The sequence below is a fragment of the Somniosus microcephalus genome, chromosome 1, assembly GCF_052327205.1.
Source record: "Somniosus microcephalus isolate GS21.2 chromosome 1, FLI_Smic_1.0, whole genome shotgun sequence".
NCBI classification, from domain to species: domain Eukaryota; kingdom Metazoa; phylum Chordata; class Chondrichthyes; order Squaliformes; family Somniosidae; genus Somniosus; species Somniosus microcephalus.
Window position 1 is genome coordinate 338,930,063 of NC_140987.1, and position 27,752 is coordinate 338,957,814.

General features: G+C 48.5%; 1 pseudogene; it reads left to right on the forward strand.

The window, feature by feature from the left end:
• LOC147124929 (sodium- and chloride-dependent neutral and basic amino acid transporter B(0+)-like) overlaps positions 1-27,752 on the forward strand; it is a 214,305-nt pseudogene that overhangs the window by 90,563 nt on the left and 95,990 nt on the right.

A 27,752-nucleotide genomic window follows, 5' to 3' on the forward strand; every position in this document is an offset into this window, starting at 1 on the left:
CCTCGATTTCTTTATCGATTCCCGGCCACCACACAAACGCCCTGGCTAGGCTCTTCATTTTTACCCCTCCCAGATGACCCTCATGAAGCTCATTGAGCACTCTATTTCTCAACTTGGGTGGAATTACCACTCGGGATCCACACATCAAGGTCCCCCGGCACACTGACAGCTGTTCTCTCCTTGGCGAGAATGCTGGCAACATTGAGTCGCCATGTGCTGGCCATCCCTTCACCGTCAAATCATAGACCCGAGAGAGTGTCGGGTCATTTCGGGTTTCCTTCTCTATACTTGAGTTTGTAACAGGTAGACATTCGACTATGGTCGCATGGAATATCTCAACAGGGTCCACTGCAGGCGCTTCCTCTACCATAGGCAACGGTAGGCGCGACAGCCCATCAGCATTTCCATGCTGTTTCGTACCCTTGTACTCTATGTCGTACTGATGTGCCCCTAGAAAATGTGACCATCTTTGCAGCCGTTGCGCCGTCATCACCGGAACGCCCTTCTTTGGGTTAAAAATGGAGACCAGGGGCTGATGATCAGTCAGTAGGGTGAATTTCTGCCCGTGCAGATAGTGATTGAACTTCTTCACCCCCCACACCAGGCTGAGGGCCTCCCTGCCAATCTGGGCGTAGTTACGCTCGGCTGAGGTTAACGAGCGCGATGTAAAGGCTAGTGGCCTCTCTGAACCATCAAGGAATTTGTGTGACAGCACCGCTCCGATGCCGTAGGGAGACGCATCACATGCTAACCAAATCGGTAGTGTTGGATTGTAGTGGGCCAATACTTCTTTTGAAGTGATTAGGCATTTACATTTCTGAAAGGCACGCTTACACTCATCACTCCATTTCCATGTTACTCCAGTTTGCAGCAGGGCGTTCAGTGGGTGCAGAATTGTAGATAGATTCGGCAAGAACTTATGGTAGTAGTTCACCAACCCGAGGAACGACCTCAGTTTCAACACATTTTCCGGTGCTGGAGCCTTGACTACAGCCTTAATCTTGTCCGGCGACTTATGCAACCCTTCCTCATCAATCATGTGGCCACAATACGAGATTTGTCTCCTGAAGAACTCGCATTTGGGGTGGTTGGCTCTGTGTCCCCAGCACTTGAACAGTTTTGCTAGACCCCAGTGTGGGTTCAAGGCTGCCAACTCCGCACCTATAAATTGCACCATGGAGCTGATGGCCGTGGACCATGTACCACCCCAGGTGGCATATGTAGGGGGTGGGACCTATTGTGTTACCACCAGCGTGAAGCACTACCGGTACGGACAGAACGTGTCATGTCCGGTCAGTGACAGCAGTTTCTGCTTCAAGCCACAGGCTGAGGTTCAAGTGGCCCAGGAACAAATTACTCCGATCCCGGACCCCTCCACGGTTCACCTCACTATAAAACACAACACCTCTAACTTGCAGGATTATGCTGCACATTTTGGATACCCTATTCCCTTCCTGCCTGAACACTTAACCACATTATTGAAAGCAGTTGCATTATCACAGAAACATTTTTATACCTTACTACAAAAAACGATAGAGTTAGGGGCAGAGATCGAGGAAATTGCGGCTAGACCATGGTGGGACATAGGGCTCGACGTAGAGACCACCCCCTGGGAACGCATCGCATCTCATGCCCTGGTGATTGGTCAGCTAGTAGTAATGTTTTATTTAATATTCATCACCTGTAAGATGAGAAGAGCAAACCGCCAGGCCCGCTATGTACACGCGATGGAGGGATTAGGGGCCAAATAGGACTGTGACGCAAAGCAGAGAAAAGTCGTATATGGAGCAGTGTATAATGGAAATAATGTGTGGAGTGATTTGATGTATTGGGAAATGTTATTTGGATATTGTGTGTGTACCCTAGATATGTACATTTGTAATTAGAGTGTTAACAAAATGTCCGTTTACTTTGTAAGGAAACCAGGATCCTTACTCCCTCGCTTGGTGACACTCTATATTGTAGAGTGTCAAACGGGGGCCTGTAAGGGTCACAAGGATCCCAAGGACACAGCAGGGTCCCAGAAAGCTGCGGATTGCCCGGGCTAAGAAGGGGGCATTTCCCCAGAAACCTGTTTAAACTGTGTGCTTTTGAAATGTGTGTGCGTGGTAATTTCTAGTTTAAGCTGAGGGGAAGGTGGGGGTCTCCCAGTTGGGGAGAGGCCATACGAGAACCTCTACCCAGAGTTGGAAGGGGTCCCCGGAAAAGGAGGAATTTTTGGATCCCATGAAAAACATTTTCTTTAAAAAGGCAACACATCATTCTCAACCGACAGAACATTCCAGAAGGAAGGGTGAACTGGGGGCCATTAGCATCTAAAGGCCCTGGTCACCCCAACCCAAAACACCAGATGCAACACCTCTACAGGGCAAGAGCTCAACCCAAAACAAACCTCACAAAGAGGGAACAGACTGGTCAGAGCCAGGAGCTTCCAAAGCCAAACAAGACAAAGGAAAAGGATTAACGGACAATCTAGTCTACACTTCGCACCTACTCACACTTTGAGCACCGGACCGGACACAAAGGGACAGCCATCACCGGACCATTATTGGTATCTAAAGACAAAGGACTCTCAAGCCCAGATACAGTATAACTGGGGTGAGAATCTCACAGACAGCATGTGCGTGTGGAGGCAGAGTCGAAGGAACGCCTGACGAGAAGGAAGGAAGAAGAAGCCCGCGGACCACGGAGGCATCGGAACCAGAGACCGGAGAGCGAGGGGGGAGAAAAGCACGCTGTTCTGGACTGAAAGCGTTTTCAAAACCGTACGAAAGGGGACTGTGAGTATGAGCTTTCCTCAATGAGGATCACCCCACTTAGTGATAGGAGGATGGGAGGCTTGTGGTAATAGGAATAGGGTTTAAGGTCATTTTAGTTCGGTTTCACCCTATGTTTTCCCTTCCCAGAACGATTGGTTAAGTTTAAAGCTCTATGTTTAAGGTGCTGTTTTAAGAACTTGTTCAGGTTTAAAGACATCAAGGAACTTTCAGTGGGAAGTGCTGTGTGGAGTTCGGTACTGAGATTATTGCCTTGCTTGTGTTTCACGTGTCCAAATAAAGTGAGTTGTATCTTTTATCCGGTGTCTGCTTCTGGTTACTGCAATTTGAATCTGTCACAAATGTCCAAGCTGTAATTCGCGTTGTAGAACAGTAGTGGGGGAAGTGGGATTCAAAACCTCACGCCAGTAATTTGGGGGATGAGCTGCAATTGGGAATGAGCAGTTAGATTAAGTGGGACAGGCTGAAACTCTGCCTGGGGTTGTATCTGGTATAAACAACCAAGAAGCACTTACTCAGAGAAATTCTCTGAGGACTGTGATTTGCTATAAACAGTCAAAAGCCCCAAACTCCTCAGGGACTGTACATCAGCCTGAGGTACCCAGGACTACCTGGGTGTAAGATAACCCCCCTTACAGCTCGTAGCCCATATTCCTGTAATCTAGTGAGTACCTGCTCCAGGTTGGCAAGGTGTTCACTGTCATTTTCGCCCGTAACCAGGATGTCGTCCAAATAACACTGGGTCCCCGGGATCCCTTGCAGGACTTGTTCCATCGCCCTCTGCCAAATAGCCGGGGCTGATGCTACCCTGAATACCAGTCGATTGTACTGGTAAAGGCCTTTGTGAGTGTTTATCGTGAGGTATTTCCCAGATGCTTCTTCCACCTCCATTTGTAGATACGCTTGGGCCAAATCAATCTTTGTAAAGCGTTTCCCTCCAGATAGTGAGGCGAAAATATCTTCTATCCGTGGAAGTGGATATTGTACTGTGTGCAGGACTGGGTTCACAGTTACCTTGAAGTCCCCACAGATGCGAACCTTCTTCGGCTCCCCAGGCGTGCTGCTCAATGATTTCTTCATTACAGGAATGATGGGTGTGGCCCACTCACTCCAGTCCACCTTGGACAGCACACCCGAATGCTCCAGACTCTCCAGCTCTGCTTCAACAGCTGGGCGGATCGCGTAAGGTACCGGTCTGGCCTTAAAAAATTTTGGGTTTGCGTTATCTTCAATTTTTATCATTGCTGTTATTCCTTTTAGCGTCCCAAGTCCTTGTTGGGACACCTCTTTCGCGTCAGTTAGAATTTTTGACAGTCGTCCAGGTGTGACGTTATCATCCTTTTTGTCAGTCACAGTTGGCGCCTGAATGGAATGCCAATCCAATTGTATTTTTCGGATCCATTCACGTCCCAATAATGGTGGTCCTCCATCTTGTAGTATATATAGATACAGTTTCTGTGTTTCCTTGCCGCTGTATTTAGCTGGCACCCTTATTTTTCCTCTGGGGTAGACTTTTTGCCCCGTGTATGTCTTCAATACAATGGACGTGTCCTTCAAGGGTATGTGTGAGAATAGCCGCTCATAGTCTCGTCGATTCATGACAGTTAGGACTGATCCTGTGTCCAATTCCATCTTTACTGGGGACCCTGCTATCATGAGGGTGACCCAAATGGTTCGGTGATCCTCCTTTGCGATCATGTTGTGTAACTTTAGACAACTTAGTCTCCTGCTCCTGGAGCCATTATCACTCTCCTAATCTTCCGAACTACTGTCTGTCAATTTCTTTACTTTCTTGTACTTTTCCTTAGTAGTTCTTGTAGTGTTGGTTTTCTTTCCCGACCTGCAGACTCTTGCTATGTGTCCCATTTTCCCACATTGCCTGCATACTTTGTCCTTAAACCAGCAGTCCTTCTGATCATGGGTTGTTCTGCTGCAGCGATAGCACGTTTCTGCTCCATACGCCATTTCGTTAGCGCTGTATTCTTGTGGTTTCTGTTGTATTTCCGCAGCTCCCCGTGCTGCTGCTTCATAGGATACTGCCACGCTGAAAGCCTGTTCTAGCATCAGGTCCTTTTCCGAAAGTAGTCGTTTCTGGGTTCCTTCACTCTGGAGCCCGCAGACAAACTTATCCCGTAAGGTGTCTGCCAGTCCTGCTCCGAACTGGCAGTGCTTCGATAACTTGCATAGTTCCGTAAGATAGTCAGCATTGCTCTCATCTTTGTGCTGGTTTCTTTTATGGAACTTGAATCTTTCTGCTATCAGCAGCGGTGTAGGGTTTAGATGTTCCTGTAAGATATTGACAATCTCTTCAAAACTTTTCTCCATTGGTTTAGCTGGGGTAATTAAATTCCTCAATAGGCCGTACGTTCTCGCGCCCATCAAATTTAATAATACCGACGCCTTCTTTCCATCGGCCACCTCATTTGCCTTGCAGTACACTTCAATTCTTTCCACATGCGTGGTCCAGTCTTCTACCTCGTTGTCAAAAGCAGTGATACTGCCACTTTTCGGCATCTTGGGTGATTTAAAATGGCGCCTCCTGTGCTTTTTCTTCTTCCCCAATGGATTAAAATGGCGCCTCCCGCGCTTTTCCTTCTTCCCCAATGGAATAAAATGGCGCCTCCCACGCTTTTCCTTCTTCCCCTTGCTGCCACGCTGCTCCTAGCATTCTACAGGGTAATGGCGGCGACCCGCGGCTTCGGCGCGTCTCACTTTTCCTTCCCCTCGTTTATTTTCGCTACGCTGCCCAGTTCTTGAGCACCGACCGCGCCCTGTGCGCTCCACCCTCTCTCTCTCTTTTCCTCCTGACGACGCTGCACGGCCCCTTTGCAGAGCCGCTCGATCGAGCTCGAGCCCGCCGCAGTCCGGAAGGTTCAGCGCACTACCTGCTACCAGCACGATTTTCTGGAACACCTTGACTGGGGAGCCAAGCCCAGCTCTCCACAGCCTCTCCTGCAACTCTCCGAACTCCGATGGGTCCTTGGGCGGTTGCCCGCGGTCGACGCCCGTTGCTCTGACTTCGACCTCAAAGAAGCTTCTTCTCAGGGAAAGATCCCCGTGAGGTGATGCAGTACTGCAGGTGAGTTCGAACCTGTTCGTCGCCAGTGTAGTGTCCAAGTATCAATAATACACGGACTGCAGGAGAACAATAATAACAGGTATTTACTGAACAGAGGGTAAATTAAGACTGAAGTACAGAAGCCTGCTATGGCGTTATATACAGGGGTGGTCACTGCCGGTACTGCAGTATAGAATCAGTTTTTCTCTTAAAGGTACATACACAACACACGTGGTAGTCCTATTAAAACTGTAGAGAAACAGCAAAATGTATAAATTGATTTCATAGATAGTATGATTAGCTGCCTTGGGAGAAGCTGAAAGTTGTTTATTGTGGTTACTGGCACACATGCCAACTGAAGTGTATCCAAGAATAATAAAGGAAGCCACATCAAGGTAATGCATCTTAAAGGTCAGTTACAACTCCAGGGAGGTTAGTGCCTGTAGCATTCCAGTCTTTCTTAATAACATCCAAAGGGAAAAAAGAACCTGATCTAGTAAAGGTTTAATTTTCCACTAAGTATTGCCAAATTGTAGTCATATTTTTTCTTTTTACCATGCTGTTATTCAAACTACCTGGAGATTTGAACTTGCTTGACTGGTTACCTGAAGTAGTGGTGCATTTTGATGTAATAATAATAATCTCTTTACGTACTTTCATATTCTGCAGTTTCAGTAGTAATTATAGATTCTCCATTTCTTGGTGAAGAATCAATGCAAGAAGTTTCTGCTGGGAGCACAGATTGTATTTTCACCTCCTCCAGCACTGACCCCATAATGAATTCCCTGTAAACTACTTGACTGTGCTGAAATAGTGCATTGGCTTTGTGCCCGTTGCCATTTGAGACACTCAATTGCAAGGAAGTGGGGTGTTGGGAGCAATGCAATAGGATAAGAGTCTGAATGTTCATTGCGGCTGTTTTTGTTTGGTATTCAGACGCTGAGTAAACTTACAATCTGCAGTCAAACTGTTCTGTCAATGACAACATTTAGTTCCTGTGTTAATATGAAATGGACTGTTTAGTTGTTTAGCAGTCACTCCAAAACTGCATAAATAAACCTGGTGACTCTAACATCCATACAATCCTTTTCAACTTTCCTTTACTATGTTTTCCAGGTGTATTTCTTATTCCCTACGTAGTCATGTTGGCACTTGCTGGGATGCCCCTGTTTTTCTTGGAATGCTCTTTAGGGCAGTTTGCCAGCCTCGGACCTGTTGCAGTGTGGAAAGCCGTACCAATCTTACAAGGTTAATGTTTATTTAGCAACACAAGCTTAGCAACATTTTAAATGAGGAATAGTGTTTAATTCATATAAATATAGTTTAATTCTCATATTAATATACTGGTTATGTATTCCTTATCAGGTGGTGGTTTAAACAAGCCTTGCTGAAGTATTGTTTACAATCTGATCTGTTGTACACTTTTACAAAGACAGATACAGACAGTGAAGAGACAGGCACAGCGAGTAAAGCGTTTGCTTTCCTCGTTCCAAATTTAGTCAGATATTAGAGCCAATACCTGGAAAACATTCTATCTGTCATTCAATTACTAACGCTGATGTTAGTTTCATGTTTCATTTTTCTAAAAGAGTTTTTGATTAGTTGAGATTGCGTTAGTTTCAATCATTCCATTTAGATGCAGAAACTGGGGTTCTACAGGTCATTGAATGGGATTGAAGGATTTGGATAAATATTTTCCAGTGATATAAAGCGGAGGAAATTCAGTCTCTGCGAGTGCAGTCGTGTGTCTCTGGAATGAAAAGCTTGATGAAAAATGAAAACAAATTAAGAGAGTTTTGAGAGAAAGAACGGGAGATGGTGTGCTGCTTAGAATTAAATAAAAACTGAATCACGAGTAGCTCAATAGTGTAGCTAGTCCCGGGCAACAGTGAAGGCTCTAGAGTTGTTCCCTGTATCCATCTTTCTGATGAGACATTAAACCGAGGCCCCATCTGCTCTCTCAGGAGAATGTAAAAGATCCCCTGGCTCTATTTCGAAGAAGAGCAGGGGAATTCTCCCTGTGTGCTGGACAATATTTACCCCTCAATCAACATCACTAAAACAGATTACTTGGCCATTATCACATTGCTGTTTGTGGGAGCTTGCTGTGCGCAAATTGGCTGCTGCGTTTCCCACATTACAACAGTGACAATCAATGTTTTCTTGTGTGGGCCCTTCAAATTTGCTGCCTGGTATCTCTTCCAGTGGCAGCATCTGGTGAGCGGCCTGCATGGGACCTCGCGATTCTGCGCGGCCATGTGGCCGTGCACCTTAGGGGGAACATTGGTGACAATACGTTAAAAGTACTTCATTGGCTATAAAGCAGTTTGGGACATCCGGAGGTTGTGAAAGGCGCTATATAAATGTAGGTCTTTCTTTCCTTCTTAGACTGAGGAGGAAAACAACAGCCAAGGAGCCTGTCACTGATTGCCAACTCCTGCTAAAATGTACACGTGTGGGTTATGAACATTGGGTGAGGACAGGACTGGGCCCAGCTGGGATGCCCCTCCCAGTTAATAGTTAATGATGTTCATTGCTTAGGTTCTTGGGTGTGTAGCATATCCACATGGACAGGAGCAGAGGGTGAGCAGCACCTGCGGGACCAAACCCCAGAATGACTTGGACCTTCAGGTGATGGGGGAGGAGTTGACACCAAACTTGTATAATTTTGCTAATACAGGGTTTTAAAAAAAAATGTAATTCCAGAATTACAAATGATATGGAAAGCAGTTTTACATTTTAAGTATTTAATTATTTTCATTTGAAATTACTAGCCGATCTCTTGTCATTGTTCGCAGTGTCAAATGATCAACTGTCAATGGGCTTATTGTAAATGTTTGCAACATCATGGGCATGTTGGAAACTTAGCTGGTGGGTATCGTCCAACAGGGTCAGGTTGGCGGTTTTGCAACCGCGGCGGTGCTACTTAAAGGGCAGGTGTCGGGCGGCTATTTTTCTTTCGCCGACTGCCAGCACCTGCCCCCTTCCCCTTTGTTCTTCAGGGTGCCGGCTGTAGTGTATGTACCCGTCTACCTTTAAGAGAACTATTTTATGTAACCGTTCACCTTTAAGAGAACTATTTTAGGTGTGGCACTACTTTGTTTGGCTTCTGTATACGGTAATACCGACGGTGACCACACCAGTATATAAGTGTTGTGCCAGGAGTTATTGGGCAGATTCGCCCCGACCTTCGAATAGTAAAGTCCTGTTTTAAGTTACTCTTGGAGTCTGTGTATTAATTAACTAAACAACCCACAGACTTTACACCGGCCACGATTGCTCAGCCAGGCACTCAACTTCTTGTGTGCCGGACTGTGTTCCCGGCACCCTGCTCCTCGGTGGTCCAGCAGGGCCCTGGTGCGTGCAGCGCTAGGCCCCTCCCCTTTAATCAGGGGTTGGAGGTCTGCAATGATGCGGCGCTATATGTCGACGCGCGTGCCACTGTTGCACATAGCACCGCGAAATTCACTGGTAGCGCCCCAAGAAGGAGGGGGAGCACTTCCAGTAATGCCCTGCCTCTTGCTTGGGGTGCTACTACTGAATTTACGGCACAATGGCACTAACTTTCTAGGGCGACGTTAGCGCCCCAAAGGGGTGCCACCGAATTTTTCCCCCCAAGTTTCTCACCAACATATTTTCACTGCTTTCCTCCTTTAGCCTCTGCACCAAGCAACTTCTCATCCATAGTGATTTCACTCTCCATCTCAACTCATCATGCCCTCTTTCCTCTGAGTTCACAGCCCTCCTATCCTCCCTTAATCTATCTTTTCATCTGAAACCCTATTCACAGCCACCTGTTGCCTTTATCCTAACTTGCACCAAGCCCATTCACCCATCATCCCTGTGCTTGCTAACCTAATTTGGCTCCTGGTCCCACAACAACTCGATTTTAAAATTCTCATCCTTGTGTTTAAATCTCTCCATGGTCTCACCCCTCCATTTTACTGTAACCTTGTCCAGCCATATAACCCTCTGAGATCTCTGCTCTCCTCCAATTCTGGCCAATTGAGCATCCCCAATTTTCTTCACTCCACCATTGGCGGCCGTGCTTTCAGCTGCCGAGGCCCTAAGCTCTGGAAGTGCCTCCATAAACCTCTCTGCCATTCTACTTCTCTCTTCTCCTTTAAGACGCTCCTTAAAACCTATTTCTTTCACCAAGCTTTTGATCACCTGTCCTAATCTCTCCTTATGTGTCTCGGTGCCAACTTTTATTAGATAATTGCTCCTGTGTAATACCTTGGGATGTTTTACTACATTAAAGGTGCTATATAAATTCAAGTGGTTGTTGTTTTATAAGGACAGAGACATTACACTATGCAACACACAATGTATTATTCTGCTGCTACAATCAAGGTCTAAGTGCAGTAAATAGGCACATCCTGGGGTCAATTACAGGATCACTGTTTCTATTTATATTGACTGCTCCTTGTAAATCTTTGGCTCCTCTCCAAGGTCAGAAAATCGGCAGGAGTGACTGTCCCTCTTCCGCTTATTTTTTATACGTAATATTTGTTTGAATTGTTTTGAATTTGTAACAAAATGCGACATCTAAAACGAAATGGATTTTATTTATAGAAAAAGAAAGATTTATATAGCATCTTTCACAACCTCAGGACATCCCAAAGAGATTTACAGCCAATTAAGTACTTTTGAAGTGTAGTCACTGTTGTAATGTTGGAAACGCAGCAGCCAATTTGTGCATAGAAAGCTCCCACACAAATAGTAATGTAATAATGACCAGATAATCTGTTTTTTATAGTGAAGTTGATTGAGTGATAAATATTGGCCAGGACGCCGGGTATAACTCCCCTGCTCTTCTTCAAAACAGTGCCATGGGACCTTTTACGTCCACCTGAGAGAGCAGACGGGGCCTCAATTTATCATTTCATCCGAAAGACGGCACCTCCAATAATGCAGCACTCACTCAGTACTGCACTAGATTTTTGTGTTCAAGTCTCTGGAGGGGAACTTGAACCAACAACCTTCTGACTCAGAGGCGAGAGTGCTGCCAACTGGGCCACAGCTAAAATTAAAAGCATTTGCATTAACCTGCTTTGCAATTAATTACAGCTATGAGATAATTCTACAGAATGATGTAAACACAAAAACACAGCAAAAGGACTGCATACCATCCAACTCCCTGCCCCCAATTCACAGAGACTCCATACACCATCCAACTCCCTGCCCCCAATACACAGAGACTCCATACACCATCCAACTCCCTGCCCCCAATTCACAGATACTCCATACACCATCCAACTCCCTGCCCCCAATTCACAGAGACTCCATACACCATCCAACTCCCTGCCCCCAATACACAGAGACTCCATACACCATCCAACTCCCTGCCCCCAATTCACAGATACTCCATACACCATCCAACTCCCTGCCCCCAATACACAGAGACTCCATACACCATCCAACTCCCTGCCCCCAATACACAGAGACTCCATACACCATCCAACTCCCTGCCCCCAAAACACAGAGACTCCATACACCATCCAACTCCCTGACCCCAATTCACAGAGACTCCATACACCATCCAACTCCCTGCCCCCAATACACACAGACTCCATACACCATCCAACTCCCTGCCCCCAATTCACAGAGACTCCATACACCATCCAACTCCCTGCTCCCAATTCACAGAGACTTCACACACCATCCAACTCCCTGCCCCCAATACACAGAGACTTCACCCACCATCCAACTCCCTGCCCCCAATAAAAAGAGACTTCGCACACCATCCAACTCCCTGCCCCCAATACACAGAGACTCCATACACCATCCAACTCCCTGCCCCCAATTCACAGAGACTCCATACACCATCCAACTCCCTGCCCACAATACACAGAGACTCCATACACCATCCAACTCCCTGCCCCCAATACACAGAGACTTCACACACCATCCAACTCCCTGCCCCCAATACACAGAGACTCCATACACCATCCAACTCCCTCCCCGCAATTCACAGAGACTTCACACACCATCCAACTCCCTGCACCCAATACAAGGAGACTTCGCACACCATCCAACTCCCTGCCCCCAATACACAGAGACTCCATACACCATCCAACTCCCTGCCCCCAATTCACAGAGACTTCACACACCATCCAACTCCCTGCCCCCAATACACAGAGACTCCATACACCATCCAACTCCCTGCCCCCAATTCACAGAGACTCCATACACCAGCCAAATCCCTGCCCACGATTCACAGAGACTCCATACACCATCCATTTCCCTGCCCCCAATTCATAGAGACTCCATACACCATCCAAATCCCTGCCCACAATTCACAAAAACTCCATACACCATCCAACTCCCTGCCCGATTACACAGAGACTCCATACACCATCAACTCCCTGCCCACAATTCACAGAGACTCCATACACCATCCAACTCCCTGCCCACAATTCACAGAGACTCCATACACCAACCAACCCCCTGCCCCATTACACAGACACTCCATACACCATCCAACTCCCTGCCCCCAATTCACAGAGACTCCATACACCATCCAACTCCCTGCCCACAATTCACAGAGACTCCATACACCAACCAACTCCCTGCCCCATTACACAGAGACTCCATACACCATCCAACCCCCTGCCCCCAATACGCAGAGACTCCATACACCATCCAACTCCCTGCCCTCAATACACAGAGACTCCATACACCATCCAACTCCCTGCCCACAATTCACAGAGACTCCATACACCATCCAAATCCCTGCCCCAATAAACAGAGACTCCATACACCATCCAACTCGCTGCCCCCAATTCACAGAGACTCCATACACCATCCAACTCACTGCCCCCAATTCACAGAGACTCCATACACCATCCAACTCCCTGCCCCCAATACACAGAGACTTCACACACCATCCAATTCCCTGCCCCCAATTCACAGAGGCTCCATACACCATCCAACTCCCTGTCCCAATACACAGAGAATCCATACACCATCCAACTCCCTGTCCCAATACACAGAGGCTCCATACACCATCCAACTCCCTGCCCCAATACACAGAGACTTCACACACCATCCAATTCCCTGCCCCCAATTCACAGAGGCTCCATACACCATCCAACTCCCTGCCCCCAATACACAGAGACTTCACACACCATCCAACTCCCTCCCCACAATTCACAGAGACTTCACACACCATCCAACTCCCTGCCCCCAATACACAGAGACTTCACACACCATCCAACTCCCTCCCCACAATTCACAGAGACTGCATACACCATCCAACTCCCTGCCCCCAATTCACAGAGACTCCATACACCATCCAACTCCCTGCCCCCAATTCACAGAGACTCCATACACCATTCAACTCCCTGCCCCCAATACACAGAGACTTCACACACCATCCAACTCCCTCCCCACAATTCACAGAGACTCCATACACCATCCAACTTCCTGCCCCCAATTCACAGAGACTCCATACACCATCCAACTCCCTGCCCCCAATTCCCAGAGACTCCATACACCATTCAACTCCCTGCCCCCAATACACAGAGACTTCACACACCATCCAACTCCCTGCCCACAATACACAGAGAATTCACACAGCATCCAACTCCCTCCCCACAATTCACAGAGACTCCATACACCATCCAACTCCCTGCCCCCAATTCACAGAGACTCCATACACCATCCAATTCCCTGCCCCAATACACAGAGACTCCTTACACCATCCAACTCCCTGCCCACAATACACAGAGACTTCACACACCATCCAACTCCCTGCCCACAATACACTGAGACACGATACACCATCCAACTCCCTGCCCCCAATACACAGAGACTCCATACACCATCCAACTCCCTGCCCCCAATACACAGAGACTCCATACACCATCCAACTCCCTCCCCGCAATTCACAGAGACTTCACACACCATCCAACTCCCTGCACCCAATACAAGGAGACTTCGCACACCATCCAACTCCCTGCCCCCAATACACAGAGACTCCATACACCATCCAACTCCCTGCCCCCAATTCACAGAGACTTCACACACCATCCAACTCCCTGCCCCCAATACACAGAGACTCCATACACCATCCAACTCCCTGCCCCCAATTCACACAGACTCCATACACCAGCCAAATCCCTGCCCACGATTCACAGAGACTCCATACACCATCCATTTCCCTGCCCCCAATTCATAGAGACTCCATACACCATCCAAATCCCTGCCCACAATTCACAAAAACTCCATACACCATCCAACTCCCTGCCCGATTACACAGAGACTCCATACACCATCAACTCCCTGCCCACAATTCACAGAGACTCCATACACCATCCAACTCCCTGCCCACAATTCACAGAGACTCCATACACCAACCAACCCCCTGCCCCATTACACAGACACTCCATACACCATCCAACTCCCTGCCCCCAATTCACAGAGACTCCATACACCATCCAACTCCCTGCCCACAATTCACAGAGACTCCATACACCAACCAACTCCCTGCCCCATTACACAGAGACTCCATACACCATCCAACCCCCTGCCCCCAATACGCAGAGACTCCATACACCATCCAACTCCCTGCCCTCAATACACAGAGACTCCATACACCATCCAACTCCCTGCCCACAATTCACAGAGACTCCATACACCATCCAAATCCCTGCCCCAATAAACAGAGACTCCATACACCATCCAACTCGCTGCCCCCAATTCACAGAGACTCCATACACCATCCAACTCGCTGCCCCCAATTCACAGAGACTCCATACACCATCCAACTCCCTGCCCCCAATACACAGAGACTTCACACACCATCCAATTCCCTGCCCCCAATTCACAGAGGCTCCATACACCATCCAACTCCCTGTCCCAATACACAGAGAATCCATACACCATCCAACTCCCTGTCCCAATACACAGAGGCTCCATACACCATCCAACTCCCTGCCCCAATACACAGAGACTTCACACACCATCCAATTCCCTGCCCCCAATTCACAGAGGCTCCATACACCATCCAACTCCCTGCCCCCAATACACAGAGACTTCACACACCATCCAACTCCCTCCCCACAATTCACAGAGACTTCACACACCATCCAACTCCCTGCCCCCAATACACAGAGACTTCACACACCATCCAACTCCCTCCCCACAATTCACAGAGACTGCATACACCATCCAACTCCCTGCCCCCAATTCACAGAGACTCCATACACCATCCAACTCCCTGCCCCCAATTCACAGAGACTCCATACACCATTCAACTCCCTGCCCCCAATACACAGAGACTTCACACACCATCCAACTCCCTCCCCACAATTCACAGAGACTCCATACACCATCCAACTTCCTGCCCCCAATTCACAGAGACTCCATACACCATCCAACTCCCTGCCCCCAATTCACAGAGACTCCATACACCATTCAACTCCCTGCCCCCAATACACAGAGACTTCACACACCATCCAACTCCCTGCCCACAATACACAGAGAATTCACACACCATCCAACTCCCTCCCCACAATTCACAGAGACTCCATACACCATCCAACTCCCTGCCCCCAATTCACAGAGACTCCATACACCATCCAATTCCCTGCCCCAATACACAGAGACTCCTTACACCATCCAACTCCCTGCCCACAATACACAGAGACTTCACACACCATCCAACTCCCTGCCCACAATTCACAGAGACTTCACACACCATCCAACTCCCTGCCCCCAATACACAGAGACTCCATACACCATCCAACTCCCTGCCCACAATACACAGACTTCACACACCATCCATCTCCCTGCCCCCAGTTCACAGAGACTTCACACACCATCCAACTCCCTGCCCACAATACACTGAGACACGATACACCATCCAACTCCCTGCCCCCAATACACAGAGACTCCATACACCATCCAACTCCCTGCCCCCAATACACAGAGACTCCATACACCATCCAACTCCCTGCCCCCAATTCACAGAGACTTCACACACCAACCAACTCCCTGCCCCAATACACAGAGACTCCATACACCATCCAACTCCCTGCCCCCAATACACAGAGACTCCATACACCATCCAACTACCTCCCCACAATTCACAGAGACTTCACACACCATCCAACTCCCTGCCCCCAATACACAGAGACTTTACACACCATCCAACTCCCTCCCCACAATTCACAGAGACTCCATACACCATCCAACTCCCTGCCCCAATACACAGAGACTTCGCACACCATCCAACTCCCTCCCCACAATTCACAGAGACTCCATACACCATCCAACTCCCCGCCCCCAATTCACAGAGATTTTGCACGGCATCCAACTCCCTGCCCCCAATTCACAGAGACTCCATACACCATCCAAATCCCGGCCCCAATACACAGACTTCGCACACCATCCAACTCCCTCCCCCCTATTCACAGAGACTCCATACACCATCCAACTCAATTTCAATTTCAATTTCAATTTAAATCGCTTTATTGGCATGATAAGTTACATCTTATGTTGCCAAAGCATCAAAATACATTTATGGTTTAGCACATAAACGCAGTTCTATTCATACAGTGTATAAACAGGTATATCCCTGAGTGTATAAATATACATTCGCATTGTTTATATATATTTTTTTTTCTTTGTTTACTGGTTGTCCCTCTGTTCATGGCAAGCTGTAACATAGTGCGCCGCCAGTGTTATACAGCTTCTCTCCTCTCCCAGTAGGAATGGGAGTTTTTGGTTGTCATTCAGATTTCTGAAATCAGGGCATATTTGTGAGAATTTTTGGTAGAAATTCTCCTTGATGCCCTGATATTTTCCGCAAGCTGTGAGGAAGTGCATCTCTGTCTCCACCACTCCCTGACTGCAGTGAGAGCATATCCTGTCCTCTCTTGGCAGCCTGGTCTGCCTGTGTCTGCCTTTTTCGATCGCTCGGCTATGTTCGCTAAGTCTGTACCTTGTCAAGGTTCTTCTCAGTTTGTTATCCTTTACCATGGTCAGGTAATCAGCTATGTTGTATTGTCTGTTTAGGGCCAAGTAGCAATTGAGTTTGCTTTGGGTTTTTGTTGTTTCTGCCCAATATGTCAGATATTTTTCCTTTTGCTTAGCGACGATTGTGTTGGGTCGAATTCTTTGTGTTACCCTGTCACTGTCCTGGGGCTGGTTATTGTTAGTATTGTTAGTAGTTACTTCACTGAGACCCAGGACTAGTTGACTGAGGGTATTCTTCTTTATGGTCAGCTCTTGGCATTTCAGGGCGTCGTAGTGATAGCATTGGGGATTGCTCATTTGTAGGTGATTCCAAAATTTGGTGGCTCTTTTTTGGATAGTGATTATTAATGGATATTGGCCTAGTTCCGCCCTGCATGCATTGTTTACTGTTTTCCTTTGAGTCCGGAGGATACTTTTACAGAATTCTGCATGTAGGATCTCAATTGGGTGTTTGTCCCATTTTGCAAATTCTTGTTGAGTTAGCGGTCCCCATACCTCACTGCCATAGAGTGCAATTGGTTCAATTACTGATTTGAAAATTTTGAGCCAAATGCTAATTGGGATTTCTATTTGGATTGATTTTTTGATGGCATAGAAAGCCCTTCTTGCTTTCTCTTTCAGTTCATTCACAGCCAGTTTGAAGTTTCCCGTAGAACTGATTTTTAAGCCCAAGTATGTGTAGTTAGTGGTTTGTTCAATTTTGGTTGTTCCTACTGTGAAATTTATTTTGGGTCCCTGATGTTTGGATCTTTGCTGGAACACAAGGACTTTGGTTTTTTGGGGATTTATTGTCAGGGCCCAAGTCTGGCAGTACGACTCCAGCAGGTCCAGGTTTTGCTGTAGCCCCTCTTTAGTAGGTGACAGCAGAACCAGGTCGTCTGCATAGAGGAGGAATTTAACCTTGGATTCATATAGGGTGAGGCCGGGTGCTGTAGATTGTTCAAGTAGTTTTGCCAATCCATTTATGTAAATATTAAAGAGTGTTGGTGAGATTGGCGAGCCCTGCGTCACGCCCCGCCCCTGTGGGAAGTATTTTGTTTCTTTGTCTCCAATTTTAACTGCACATTTGTTGTTTGTATACATTGATTTAATTACATCATATGTTTTCCCTCCTACCCCACTTTCGATAAGTTTCAGGAATAAACCGTCATGCCAGATGGAGTCGAAAGCCTTCTGGAAATCTACAAAGCATGCGTAGATTTTGCTTTTGTTATGGTGAACGTGTTTGTCAATTAGGGTCTGTAGGGTGAAGATATGATCGGATGTTCTATAGTTTGGCAGGAATCCAATTTGGCTTTTACTCAAGACATTGTGCTCCTCAAGGAAGTTTATAAGTCTTTTGTTTATGATGCTACAGAATACCTTCCCCAGGTTACTGTTTACACAGATGCCTCGATAGTTGTTTGGGTCGATTTTGTCCCCACTTTTGTATATGGGCGTTATGAGTCCTTTGTTCCAGATATCAGGGAAATAACCGACACTCAGAACCAAGTTGAAGAGTTTTAGGATAGCCAGTTTCATTTTGTTGTCTGTGTGTTTAATCATCTCGTTTAGTATGCCGTCTGTCCCGCAGGCTTTTCCTGGTCGCAGGTCCTTGAGTTTTTCAAGAAGTTCTTTTTCTGTTATTATGGCGTCCAGCGGGTTTTGGTTATCTTTTATGGCCATTTCTAGCTTTTCCAGTTTTTTGCATATTTGGTGTTGCTCTGGTCTTAGTGTGTTTTTCTGGTATAATTTTTCAAAGTGGTTTACCCATGTGTCCCCATTTTGAATGGCCAAATCGTCCTGTTGTTTTTTGTGCAGTGTTTTCAAGTTTTCCCAGAAACAATTGGAATCAATGGATTCCTCCATGGAGCTGAGTGTATTCTTAATATATTGCTCTTTTTTGGTTCTGAGTGTGTTTCTGTATTGTGTTAGTGTCTGACAATAAGTAAGGCGTAGTTCCTCGTTTTCTGGATGTCTGTGTTTTTGGTTTGATATTTTTCTAAGTTTTTTCCTCATGTTATGGCAATCTCGGTCAAACCATTTTTCATAGTTTTTTGTTTTGGGTTTGTTCTTGCGAGCTTTCAAGTTTGCATTTGTTGCCAAATTATCAAAAATATTGTTTAGTTTACTAACTGCCCGGTTTACGCCTTCTTTATTGTGAGTGTATATGTTATCCAGAAAGGTCCCTGCCCCCAATACACAGAGACATCACATACCATCCAACTCCCTGCCCCCAAGACACAGAGACTCCATACACCATCCAACTCCCTGCCCACAATTCACAGAAACTTCATACACCATCCAACTCCCTGCCCCAATAAACAGAGACTTCGCACACTATCCAACTCCTTGCCCCCAATACACACAGACTCCAAACACCATCCAACTCCCTGCCCCCAATTCACAGAGACTTCACACACCATCCAACTCCCAGCCCCCAATACACACAGACTCCAAACACCATCCAACTCCCTGCCCCAATACACAGAGACTTCACACACCATCCAACTCCCTGCCCCCAATACACACAGACTCCAAACACCATCCAACTCCCTGCCCCAATACACAGAGACTCCATACACCATCCAACTCCCTGCCCCAATACACAGAGACTCCATACACCATCCAACTCCCTGCCCCCAATTCACAGAGACTCCATACACCATCCAAATCCCTGCGCACGATTCACAGAGACTCCATACACCATCCAACTCCCTGCCCCCAATTCACAGAGACTTCACACACCATCCAACTCCCCCCGCACAATTCACAGAGACTTCACACACCATCCAACTCCCTGCCCCCAATTCACAGAGACTCCATACACCATCCAAATCCCTGCCCCAATACACAGAGACTCCATACACCATCCAACTCCCTGCCCCAATACACAGAGACTCCATACACCATCCAAATCCCTGTCCACAATACACAGAGACTCCATATACCATCCAACTCCCTGCCCCAATACAGAGAGACTCCAGACACCATCCAACTCCCTGCCCCCAATACACAGAGACGCCATACACCATCCAACTCCCTGCCCCAATACACAGAGACTCCATACGCCATTCAACTCCCTGCCCCCAATTCACAGAGACTCCATACACCATCCAACTCCCTGCCCCAATACACAGAGACTCCATACACCATCCAACTCCCTCCCCACAATTCACAGAGACTCCATACGCCATCCAACTCCCTCCCCACAATTCACAGAGACTTCACACACCATCCAACTCCCTGCCTCCAATACACAGAGACTTGACACACCATCCAACTCCCTGCCCCCAATACACAGAGACTTTACACACCATCCAACTCCCTGCCAAATACACAGAGACTCCTTACACCATCCAACTCCCTGCCCCCAATACTTAGAGACTTCGCACACCATCCAGCTCCCTGCCCCCAATACACAGAGGCTCCATACACCATCCAACTCCCTGCCCCCAATACACAGAGACTTCACACACCATCCAACTTCCTGCCCCCAATTCACAGAGACTCCATACACCATCCAACTCCCTGCCCCAATACAGAGACTTCGCACACCATCCAACTCCCTCCCCACAATTCACAGAGGCTCCATACACCATCCAACTCCCTGCCCCCAATTCACAGAGACTCCATACACCATCCAACTCCCTGCCCCCAATACACAGAGACATCACACACCATCCAACTCCCTCCCCCCAATTCACAGAGACTCCATACACCATCCAACTCTCTGCCCCCAATACACAGAGACATCACACACCATCCAACTCCCTGCCCACAATTGACAGAGACTTCACACACCATCCAACTCCCTGCCCCCAATACACAGAGACTCCATACACCATCCAACTCCCTGCACCCAATACACAGAGACTTCACACACCATCCAACTCCCTGCTCACAATTCACAGAGACTCCAGACACCATCCAACTCCCTGCCCCCAATACACAGAGACTCCATACACCATCCAACACCCTGCCGCTAATACAGAGAGACTTCATACACCATCCAACTCCCTGCCCCTAATACACAGAGACTCCATACACCATCCAACTCCCTGCCCCCAATACACAGAGACTCCATACACCATCCAACTCCCTGCCCCCAATACACAGAGACGCCATACACCATCCAACTCCCTGCCCCCAATACACAGAGACTTCACACACCATCCAACTCCCTGCCCCCAACACACAGAGACTCCATACACCATCCAACTCCCTGCCCCCAATACACAGAGGCTCCATACACCATCCAACTCCCTGCCCCAATACACAGAGACTCCATACACCATCCAACTCCCTGCCCCAATACACAGAGACTCCATACGCCATCCAACTCCCTGCCCCCAATTCACAGAGACTCCATACACCATCCAAATCCCTGCGCACGATTCACAGAGACTCCATACACCATCCAACTCCCTGCCTCCAATTCACAGAGACTTCACACACCATCCAACTCCCTCCCCCCAATTCACAGAGACTTCACACACCATCCAACTCCCTGCCCCAATAAACAGAGACTCCACACACCATCCAACTCCCTGCCCCCAATACACAGAGAATCCATACACCATCCAACTCCCTGCCTCCAATACACAGAGACTCCATACACCATCCAACTCCCTGCACACAATACACAGAGACTCCATACACCATCCAAATCCCTGCACACAATACACAGAGACTCCATACACCATCCAACTCCCTGCCCCCAATACACAGAAAATCCATACACCATCCAACTCGCTGCCCCCAATACACAGAGACTCCATACACCATCCAACTCCCTCCCCCCAATTCGCAGAGACTCCATACACCATCCAACTCCCTGCCCACAATTCAGAGAGACTCCATACACCATCCAACTCCGTGCCCCATTACACAGAGACTCCATACACCATCCAACTCCCTGCCCCCAATACACAGAGAATCCATACACCATCCAACTCGCTGCCCCCAATACACAGAAACTCCATACACCATCCAACTCCCTCCCCCCAATTCGCTGAGACTCCATACAGCATCCAACTCCCTCCCCGCAATTCACAGAGACTCCATACACCATCCAACTCCCTGCCCAAAATTCACAGAGACTCCATACGCCATCCAACTCATTCCCACAATTCACAGAGACTTCACACACCATCCAACTCCCTGCCCCCAATTCACAGAGACTCCACACACCATCCAACTCCCTGCCTCCAATACACAGAGACTTCACACACCATCCAACTCCCTCCCCACAATTCACAGAGACTCCTCACACCATCCAACTCCCTGCCCCAATACACAGAGACACCATACACCATCCAACTCCCTGCCCCCAATTCACAGAGACCCCTTACACCATCCAACTCCCTGCCCCCAATACACAGAGACTTCGCACACCATCCAACTCCCTGCCCCCAATACACAGAGACTCCACACACCATCCAACTCCCTGCCCCCAATACACAGAGACTTCACACACCATCCAACTCCCTCCCCACAATTCACAGAGACTCCATACACCATCCAACTCCCTGCCCCCAATACACAGAGACTTCACACACCATCCAACTCCCTCCCCACAATTCACAGAGACTCCATACACCATCCAACTCCCTGCCCCCAATTCACAGAGACTCCATACACCATGCAACTCCCTCCCCCCAATTCAAAGAGACTCCATACACCATCCAACTCCCTGCCCCCAATACACAGAGACTTCGCAAACCATCCAACTCCCTGCCCCAATACACAGAGACTTCACACACCATCCAACTCCCTGCCCCCAATTCACAGAGACTCCATACACCATCCAACTCCCTGCCTCCAATACACAGAGACTTCACACACCATCCAACTCCCTCCGCACAATTCACAGAGACTCCTCACACCATCCAACTCCCTGCCCCAATACACAGAGACACCATACACCATCCAACTCCCTGCCCCCAATTCACAGAGATTCCTTACACCATCCAACTCCCTGCCCCCAATACACAGAGACTTCGCACACCATCCAACTCCCTGCCCCCAATACACAGAGACTCCATACACCATCCAACTCCCTGCCCCAATACACAGAGACTTCACACACCATCCAACTCCCTCCCCACAATTCACAGAGACTCCATACAGCATCCAACTCCCTGCCCCCAATACACAGAGACTTCACACACCATCCAACTCCCTCCCCACAATTCACAGAGACTCCATACACCATCCAACTCCCTGCCCCCAATTCACAGAGACTCCATACACCATGCAACTCCCTCCCCCCAATTCAAAGAGACTCCATACACCATCCAACTCCCTGCCCCCAATACACAGAGACTTTGCAAACCATCCAACTCCCTGCCCCTATATACAGAGACTTCACACACCATCCAACTCCCTGCCCCCAATTCGCAGAGACTCCATACACCATCCAAATCCCTGCCCCAATACACAGAGACTCCATACACCATCCAACTCGCTGCCTCAATACACAGAGACTCCAGACACCATCCAACTCCCTGCCCCCAATACACAGAGACGCCATACACCATCCAACTCCCTGCCCCCAATACACAGAGACGCCATACACCATCCAACTCCCTGCCCCCAATTCACAGAGATTCCATACACCATCCAACTCCCTCCCCAATATACAGAGACTCCAGACACCATCCAACTCCCTGCCCCCAATACACAGAGACGCCATACACCATCCAACTCCCTGCCCCCAATACACAGAGACTCCATACGCCATCCAGCTTCCTCCCCCCAATTCACAGAGACTCCATACACCATCCAACTCCCTCCCCACAATTCACAGAGACTCCATACGCCATCCAACTCCATCCCCACAATTCACAGAGACTTCACACACCATCCAACTCCCTGCCTCCAATACACAGAGACTTCACACACCATCCAACTCCCTGCCCCCAATACACAGAGACTTGACACACCATCCAACTCCCTGCCAAATACACAGAGACTCCTTACACCATCCAACTCCCTGCCCCCAATACATAGAGACTTCGCACACCATCCAGCTCCCTGCCCCCAATACACAGAGGCTCCATACACCATCCAAATCCCTGCCCCAATACACAGAGACTCCATACACCATCCAACTCGCTGCCCCAATACACAGAGACTCCACACAATACAATACAATACAATACAAATCGCTTTATTGGCATGATAAGGTACATCTTATGTTGCCAAAGCATCAAAATACATTTATGGTTGAACACATAAACGCGGTTCCATTCATACAGTGTATAAACAGGTATATCCCTGAGTTTATAAATATATTTTCGCCTTGTTTATATATACTCTTGTCTTAGTTTACTGGTTGTCCCTCTGTTCATGGCAAGCTGTAACATAGTGTGCCGCCAGTGTTACACAGCTTCTCTCCTCCCCCAGTAGGAATGGGAGTTTTTGGTTGTCAGTCAGATTTCTGAATTCAGGGCATATTTGTGAGAATTTTTGACCATCCAACTCCCTGCCCCGAATACACAGAGAATCCATACGCCATCCAACTCCCTGCCCCCAATTCACAGAGACTCCATACACCATCCAACTCCCTGCCTCCAATACAGAGAGACTCCATACACCATCCAACTCCCTGCCCCCAATTCACAGAGACTCCATACACCATCCAAATCCCTGCACACAATACACAGAGACTCCATACACCATCCAACTCCCTGCCACCAATACACAGAGAATCCATACACCATCCAACTCGCTGCCCCCAATACACAGAGACTCCATACACCATCCAACTCCCTCCCCGCAATTCGCTGAGACTCCATACACCATCCAACTCCCTGCCCACAATTCAGAGAGACTCCATACACCATCCAACTCCCTGCCCCATTACACAGAGACTCCATACACCATCCAATTCCCTGCCCCCAATTCACAGAGACTCCATACGCCATCCAACTCCCTCCCCACAATTCACAGAGACTTCACACACCATCCAACTCCCTGCCCCCAATTCACAGAGACTCCATACACCATCCAACTCCCTGCCCACAATTCACAGAGACTCCATACGCCATCCAACTCCCTCCCCACAATTCACAGAGACTTCACACACCATCCAACTCCCTGCCCCCAATTCACAGAGACTCCATACACCATTCAACTCCCTGCCCCAATACACAGAGACTCCATACACCATCCAACTCCCTGCCCCAATACACAGAGATTCCATACACCATCCAACTCGCTGCCCCCAATTCACAGAGACTCCATAAACCATCCAACTCCCTGCCCCAATACACAGAGACTCCATACACCATCAACTCCCTGCCCACAATTCACAGAGACTCCATACACCATCCAACTCCCTGCCCCCAATTCACAGAGACTCCATACACCATCCAACTCCCTGCCCCAATACACAGAGACTCCATACACCATCCAAATCGCTGCCCCCAATTCACAGAGACTCCATACATCATCCAAATCCCTGCCCCCAATTCACAGAGACTTCACACACCATCCAACTCCCTGCCCACAATTCACAGAGACTTCACACACCATCCAACTCCCTGCCCCCAATACACAGAGACATCACACACCATCCAACTCCCTCCCCACAATTCACAGAGACTCCATACATCATCCAAATCCCTGCCTCCAATACACAGAGACTCCATACACCATCCAACTCCCTCCCCACAATTCACAGAGACTCCATACGTCATCCAACTCCCTGCCCCCAATACACAGAGACTCCATACACCATCCAACTCCCTGCCCCCAATACACAGAGACTCCATACATCATCCAACTCCCTGCCCCCAATACACAGAGACTCCATACACCATCCAACTCCCTGCCGCCAATACACAGAGACTCCATACATCATCCAACTCCCTGCCCCCAATACACAGAGACTCCATACACCATCCAACTCCCTGCCCCAATACACAGAGACTCCTTACACCATCCAACTCCCTGCCCCCAATTCACAGAGACTCCATACACCATCCAACTCCCTGCCCCCAATTCACAGAGACTCCATACACCATCCAACTCCCTGCCCCCAATACACAGAGACTCCATACACCATCCAACTCCCTGCCCCCATTACACAGAGACTTCACACACCATCCAGCTCCCTGCCCCCATTACACAGAGACTTCAAACACCATCCAACTCCCTGCCCCCAATACACAGAGACTCCATACACCATCCAACACCCTGCCGCTAATACAGAGAGACTTCATACACCATCCAACTCCCTGCCCCTAATACACAGAGACTCCATACACCATCCAACTCCCTGCCCCCAATTCACAGAGACTCCATACACCATCCAACTCCCTGCCCCCAATTCACAGAGACTCCATACACCATCCAACTCCCTGCCCCAATTCACAGAGACTCCATACACCATCCAACTCCCTGCCCCCAATACACAGAGACTCCATACACCATCCAACTCCCTGCCACCATTACACAGAGACATCACACACCATCCAGCTCCCTGCCCCCATTACACAGAGACTTCAAACACCATCCAACTCCCTGCCCCCAATACACAGAGACTTCACACACCATCCAACTCCCTCCCCACAATACACAGAGACTCCATACACCATCCAACTCCCTGCCCCCAATACACAGAGACTTCGCACACCATCCAACTCCCTCCCCACAATTCACAGAGACTCCATACACCATCCAACTCCCCGCCCCCAATTCACAAAGACACCATACACCATCCAACTCCCAGCCCCCAATACACAGAGACTTCGCACACCATCCAACTCCCTGCCCCCAATTCACAGAGACTTCGCACACCATCCAACTCCCTCCCCACAATTCACAGAGACTCCATACACCATCCAACTCCCTGCCCCCAATACACAGAGACTCCATACACCATCCAACTCCCTGCCCCCAATACACAGAGACTTCACACACCGTCCAACTCCCTGCCCCCAATTCACAGAGACTCCATACACCATCCAACTCCCTGCCCCCAATACACAGAGACTTCGCACACCATCCAACTCCCTCCCCACAATTCACAGAGACTCCATACACCATCCAACTCCCCGCCCCAATTCACAAAGACACCATACACCATCCAACTCCCAGCCCCCAATACACAGAGACTTCGCACACCATCCAACTCCCTGCCCCCAATTCACAGAGACTTCGCACACCATCCAACTCCCTCCCCACAATTCACAGAGACTCCATACACCATCCAACTCCCTGCCCCCAATACACAGAGACTCCATACACCATCCAACTCCCTGCCCCCAATACACAGAGACTTCACACACCATCCAACTCCCTGCCCCTAATACACAGAGACTCAATACACCATCCAACTTCCTGTCCCCAATACACAGAGACTTCACACACCATCCAACTCCCTGCCCCCAATACACAGAGACATCACACACCATCCAACTCCCTGCCCCCAATTCACAGAGACTCCATACACCATCCAACTCCCCGCCCCCAATACACAGAGACTTCACACACCATCCAACTCCCTGCCCCAATACACAGAGACATCACACACCATCCAACTCCCTGCCCCCAATTCACAGAGACTCCATACACCATCCAACTCCCCGCCCCCAATACACAGAGACTTCACACACCATCCAACTCCCTGCCCACAATTCACGGAGACTTCATACACCATCCAACTCCCTGCCCTCAATACACAGAGACTCCATACACCATCCAACTCCCTGCCCCCAATACACAGAGACTCCATACACCATCCAACTCCCTGCCCCAATACACAGAGACTCCATACACCATCCAACTCCCTGCCCCCAATACACACAGACTCCAGACACCATCCAACTCCCTGCCCCTAATTCACAGAGACTTCACACACCATCCAACTCCCTGCCCACAATACACAGAGACTCCATACACCATCCAACTCCCTGCCCCCAATACACAGAGGCTCCATACACCAT